At 40.5% G+C, this 5,998-nt stretch overlaps 1 pseudogene across 1 annotated transcript; it reads right to left on the reverse strand.

The window, feature by feature from the left end:
• Positions 1 to 289: 289 nt before the first annotated feature.
• On the reverse strand, positions 290 to 2,978 carry LOC149122429 (polycomb complex protein BMI-1 pseudogene; annotated as a pseudogene). Its single transcript, XR_016220843.1, has one exon. The product of XR_016220843.1 is annotated as a polycomb complex protein BMI-1 pseudogene (transcript).
• Between the last annotated feature and the right edge of the window lie 3,020 nt (positions 2,979 to 5,998).

Raw genomic sequence — 5,998 nt, forward strand, 5'->3', positions numbered from 1 at the left:
TAACCAAGAACAGACACTTGTTTACTTTACATAGCATTTTTGAAAGCCCCTGTAGGATTTTACAAGGCACACTTAACTTTTTTAGGCCTCTGGGGCCCCTCCACTAAGATGACCATTATGTTTAGTAACACTAGATTACCAGACTTTATAATTTTCAGACATCTGTATCAATAACATTTTATATCATGACATAATACAGACCAAATGTGATCATTTTACAGGGTGATTATTTAAAGGTTTGAAAATAAGCACATATTTAAATAACCCATGGCTCTTAATAAAAACTCAGTTTTTTTTTCTAAATGAATATCCATTTTATTGGATTTTTTTCCAGTTACAAATGAAATTTCATTTTACATCTATAATTAGAAGCAACACTTACAATGGAACTGTACAAATTTAGATCAAAATAAAAAATATATGTATTTGTGGCTTCATAAAACATCATTACTGTATCTAAAGAAAGCAGAAGTAACAGCAATATATGTAAAAGTAATGATTTAATGACTATAAGCAAGACAAAGCAATAAATTGTGCTTCTTTTGCAGACTGGGGACAATGAAATGTTTAGCTACAATTTTCCCATACAAACATGAAACAATATTCATATAGAATAAACACCCTCACAAATAACTGATGAGTGGAACACACACCAAGTTTGACCAAAGCAAAACACAAACTGAAATTTGTTGGGGTTATCCATATTTTAAATTCGACATGCTTGCTCTATTTAAAAATACCTGGTAGAAGCTAATAAACTGCTTCTATTTCCAGACATTACAGAGAAGATATATTCCACTGTTAACTGCTAAAGCAACTCTTAAAGTTGAAATTACTGCTGTATCACTTATTAAAATAATTTTAGATAAAATGTCTTCTTTTGGTAATTTGCTGGTTTATTTAAAAATTTGTTCCGGAAATTAGTGGTAAGTATGCATTTTAAAAACATTAATCCCATCATAACCAATGGAAAATGAGGACACTATTTCCGTATGCCTTCAAAGTTTTTTCTGTACTGCAACAATTTTAAAAGTAAGCATGTATTATTGGAGAAGTCATCATTATGATTTGCAGCTGCTTGCAATGCAGAATTTAGACTCTGATATCCACATTAAAAACATTCTATGTTGGTAAAGAAGACTCAACATAGGGTGTGGGTATCTGCAAAGGTCGAACCAGTTGGGAGAATTTTAACAACCACTTCTGAATGCATGAAACACAATATTTTCTTTATAGTATTTATAAATATATTATACAATACTGTCTCCTGTTATGTCATATACCAATATGGCATTGTACAACAAGCATAATGCCATTTGATTCTTACAAAAGTGAATTATTTAAACAAGTCAGTAAAATAAATGGTAGTACTCACTTTTAGGCATACAGAGTGTAAAACTGAAGTTTACTTTTCTTTGATCGGTTTTGTGTAGCAACAGAGAAGTAAAAAACAGGAATCAAAATGGCTAAATATGCAAGAAATCGTTATTCACAGTGACATGGCTACATAGAATGCATTATTCTATGCATATTCTTTCCATTTGTTGAATTTCAAGGTAAAAAGCACTTGTTTTCTACAGATTCACAAAACAGCATAATAACAAGAACAATCAAGGAGAATGTAATGTAGGCATTAGTTGAGATTAACAAACTATGGCCCAATGCTTACATCCACTGCAGGGTATTCCCAAGTCCAAACAATGGTTACAGAAACCATTTCACATTTTTCCTAACGCATAGAAAAAAACTTGCCTGCCTTCCCAGAAACCAATTTTTTTATAATAACAATCTTTCTTTTCAATTGACGTCCATATGAATAGCACATCTAGTCCATCTTTTATAGCCAAATTTAATGTTACTACAAAAGAAAGCAACTTGGACGATATAGTCACATGTATTAGCATCTATAAAGCTGTAATGGCATGAAGAGATCTATATAAATCAGGGCTTAAATTTTTTTTTCCTTAACAGTCTAGGTATCAACCAGATGAAGTTGCTGACGACCCATTTACTGATGATTTTCGAGGTCTATTGGCAAAGGAAGATTGGTGGTTACCGCTGGGGCTGTTGCTGGTTCCATTCATAGTACTAGAAATGTGAGGAAACTGGATGGGGAGACTGCACTGGAGCAGTGGGGTTGGCAAACAAGAAGAGGTGGAGGGAATACCTCCTGCTGGGCTGTTGGCCTTGTCACTCCCAGAGTCACTTTCCAGTTCTCCAGCATTTGTCAGTCCATCTCTCTGATGACTGATCTTCATCCTCTTGCAAGTAGGTCGAACTCTGTATTTCAAAGGAAGTGGACCATTCCTTCTCCAGGTGTAAATGTAGGCGATATCCATTAGTGTACAGTAATCCTTCATACATGCCATCAGTCTGGAGAGTGTTAGGTATGTCCATTCTACTTCTGAGAAACTTTCTTAAGTGCGTCATAGTCATTGCTGCTGGGCATCGTAAATACCTTTTATCATTCACCTGCTCCTTAGATTTCTTTGTCTTTGCTTACTTTCCGATCCAGTCTGTTCTGGTCAAAGAAGTCAATGGATAAACTTATTATTTCATCATCAGTTATAATTCTCTTATCTTCATCTGCAACTTCTCCTCTATCTTCATTAGAGCCATTGGCAGCATCAGCTGAAGGATGAGCTGCATAAAAATCCCTTCTTCTCTTCATTTCATTTTTGAAAAGCCCTGGAACTAATTTGTATACGATATCTTGAAGAGTTTTATCTGACCTTATATTCAGTACTTGTCTGGTTTTGTGAACTTGAACATCACAGATAGGACAATACTTGCTGGTCTCCGGGTAACGCACAATACATGTTTTACAGAAGGAATGTAGACATTCTATTATGGTGGTGGCATCAATGAAGTATCCTCCACAAAGCACACACATTAGGTGGGGATGTAGCTCAGTGATCTTGATTCTGGTTGTTCGATGCATTTCTGCTTGATGCAAGATCACTTGGCATCCGGCCATGGCTGCATAGAGCCCGGCCTGAGCCCCGAGCCTCTGCGGCAGCGGCGACAGCCAAAACTCAGTTGTTTTTAAACAATTAGAATTTAACAGAGACATCAAGAGAACATAATAGATTAACTTATTGCTCTAACAGAGAATCAGTAATACCTTTCGTGTCCAAAAATTTTTTTCTTATAACTTTTTGTGACTGTTACACACACTCTTTAACTTACTTTAAACATTTTATTTTTATACTTGTGATGTTTTTTATCTGTCAAGACAACATTTTTAAACAAGGTAACACATTAAATTTCAGCATTAATTACTTTTAAGTGATGTTGAGCTATTTTTTATATATACAATCTATGAAAACACGTTAGCAAATTTAAGTAGTTTTTCTATAGAACATAAGGTGTTGAAAGTACCAAAGTTTACATTTAGACACTTATCTCATTTGTCTTTACCCAATTTAAATTAGCAGTTATACCTAAATGACTTAAGATGCTGATACATATTTCTATCTGAATTTAATTAAAATTAAAATTGTATTTATTTAAAACAAGTGCTAATTACCTATTACTGTTTTATTGAGTACTGACCACCCAGAAATTTTTTAAAACAAATTGCAAAATAAGTTCAGCAAGTTACAAAGCAAAATCTTCTGGCTTACACGAGATAAAACAGAAGAGCCATCAGAAGGGTGGGATACCCGATGTGTTTCACTGATAAGACAGGGAGAGTACACTTTGGACCAGACCTGGTTCTAAGATAAAGTTCAAATTCTGAGATAAGGCAAGGGGGAGGAGAGTTACCCAGTCCACGGCAGTCTCCAAGGCCAAATTTGAGTTTTGTGCCAATCTTGCGAGCAGCGCCGCTGCTTTGAGACCCGCCAACAGAGCCTGGCGATAGACATGGAGTCTCTCCTTTAGGGAAATTAACCCAACTGTAATTGTTCTTTTTAACATTTACATTGTTCCAACATGCCAAAGGCTGTTCACCTTGGAGACCTATTGCAGACATGGGTATGGCCCGGCACGAGATTTACACCCTCTTCCCCGGATTTTTAAGGGCCAGCGAGAGCTAACTGGATGCTGCTGCCGGCCCCCTGGGGCTCCCACTGGCTTCTCAGCGCTTCATTGAATGTCTTTACTTTAACATTTAGAGCACTGGGCAGAAATCACATCGCATCAACACACGCCATGGGCCCTCACGATGCTTTAACAGTTGGATTCCCCTGGTCCGCACCAGTTCTAAGTCGGCTGCTAGGCGCCGGGCAGGGCCAGCCGCTGTGGGGAACTGCGGCTGCAGGGGCGGCCCGGCGGGGGGAAGGAGAGGGATCTTTGCGTCCAGAGTTGCAGCTGCCCCCCCCGGCTCCCCAGGTGCCCCCCCAGGGGGGGCAGTGCCTCATGCAGCCACAGCGCATGCCCAGCCCTGCTTCACGCCCCAGTCCGACCAACCCAGCCCTTAACCTACATTATTATGAGTCACATTTTTTAACCTTTTTTTTTTTACCTTTTTTTTTTTTTTTACTGTGCAAGAGTTAGATTCAGTGGAGAGGATGGAGTCGCCCCCATGTTCTTCTGTCCAGTTAAGTCAGTTGTCAACAGAAATAACACAAGCACCACTTAACAAAAAGACGAACAAACACGGGGCCCGTACAGAATTTCCGTGGACAGATTCAGGTGGTCTTATTACAGAAGGTCTCGACTGCTCCGAGGGCGAACCTCCAGGAGTCTGAAGGAGACCAAAGACCTTACAGATGGGACGAGAACTCTGCAGCAGTCCCTCTTCTCTTCTTCCCCAGATACAGATTGAACCTACCCAGGTCCCCAGATACAGATTGGACCTACCCATCTCCCCAGATACAGATTGGACCTACCCAGGTCCCCAGATACAGATTGGACCTCCCCAGGTCCCAGAGGAATCGGGACGTCTCCCGTTTCCTTCGGGGTGTGCCCTATGAGCGTGTCCGCTCAGGCAGTGACCCTCTACAGATTCAGAATGCAGATGCAATGGCCAATGCTACAGATTCAGATTTAGACACAGTTAAACAATGAACAACTAGACTAACGAACTCACCCAGTCGACTGGAGCAAACCTTCAGGATCGAGGTCACTGGGGGGCTTTTTGGGTATCACAATCCCGGATGAGCCCCCAAATATGTTGGGCACCAAAAATATGTTGTGCCCAGATGGTTAGATCCCCGCAGAGACCCCCAGAGAGTGGATCACACCAAACTGCAAAAGCAAGGTTTATTCGGGAGTACAAGCCGCGACAGGGACCCCATCCAACCAACCGGCACAGCGGAGGAAGGAGTGAGGCCCCGGTCTTTGTCAGGGAGAGTTTTTAAAGGAAAAAGGGGCTACATCAGCGGGAAAAAAGAGTTACATACAGCACGGGAGCTTTGGGTGCAGGGAGTTACAGCGGGGGCTTACAGCACAGGAGCTTTGGGCGCAGGGAGTTACTCTGTTCAGCAGTCTCTACTGTGCTGTCCTTGGCCTGCCGAGCTGGCTGTCCCTGGTAAGCTTTGATACCTCTGGAATGCCTGAATGCCTGCTTTTACAAGGACCCGGGTCTGCTATGGGAAACGAGGCTGCTTTTTTATTGTTTAAAAATGGAGTCACTTTGGTTCTTCAGGAGACCCAGAAGAAGCTCCTGGCTCCTGGTTTCAAGTCGGCGCAGTTCCAGCCATTGCGGCCAGTTGAGGAGTGAACCAGTGGATGGAAGACCACTCTCTCTCTGCCTCTCCTCTTTCTGTGTAACTCTGCCTTTCAAATAAATAAATAAATTTTGAAAAAAAAAAAAAAAACACAAGGAGACAGAAGTCAGCATGCTCCTGGTAGCCTGCCCCCAAAAAATCTATACCTGTGTTACCAGGAATCAGCCCTGCATTGGATACTTTCTGACATTATCTTTATGTATTCCTGGGAGACTTTTTAGTATTCATGGACTTCGAATGAGTTTTATTTTTTTAAGATTAATTTATTTGAAAGTCAGAATCATAGAGAGAGAGAGAGAGAGAGAGAGAGAAAGATCTTCCAT

Source organism: Oryctolagus cuniculus, chromosome 14, assembly GCF_051225735.1.
Source record: "Oryctolagus cuniculus isolate XC-2025 breed Fujian yellow rabbit chromosome 14, ASM5122573v1, whole genome shotgun sequence".
In the NCBI taxonomy this organism is placed as follows: Eukaryota; Metazoa; Chordata; class Mammalia; order Lagomorpha; family Leporidae; genus Oryctolagus; species Oryctolagus cuniculus.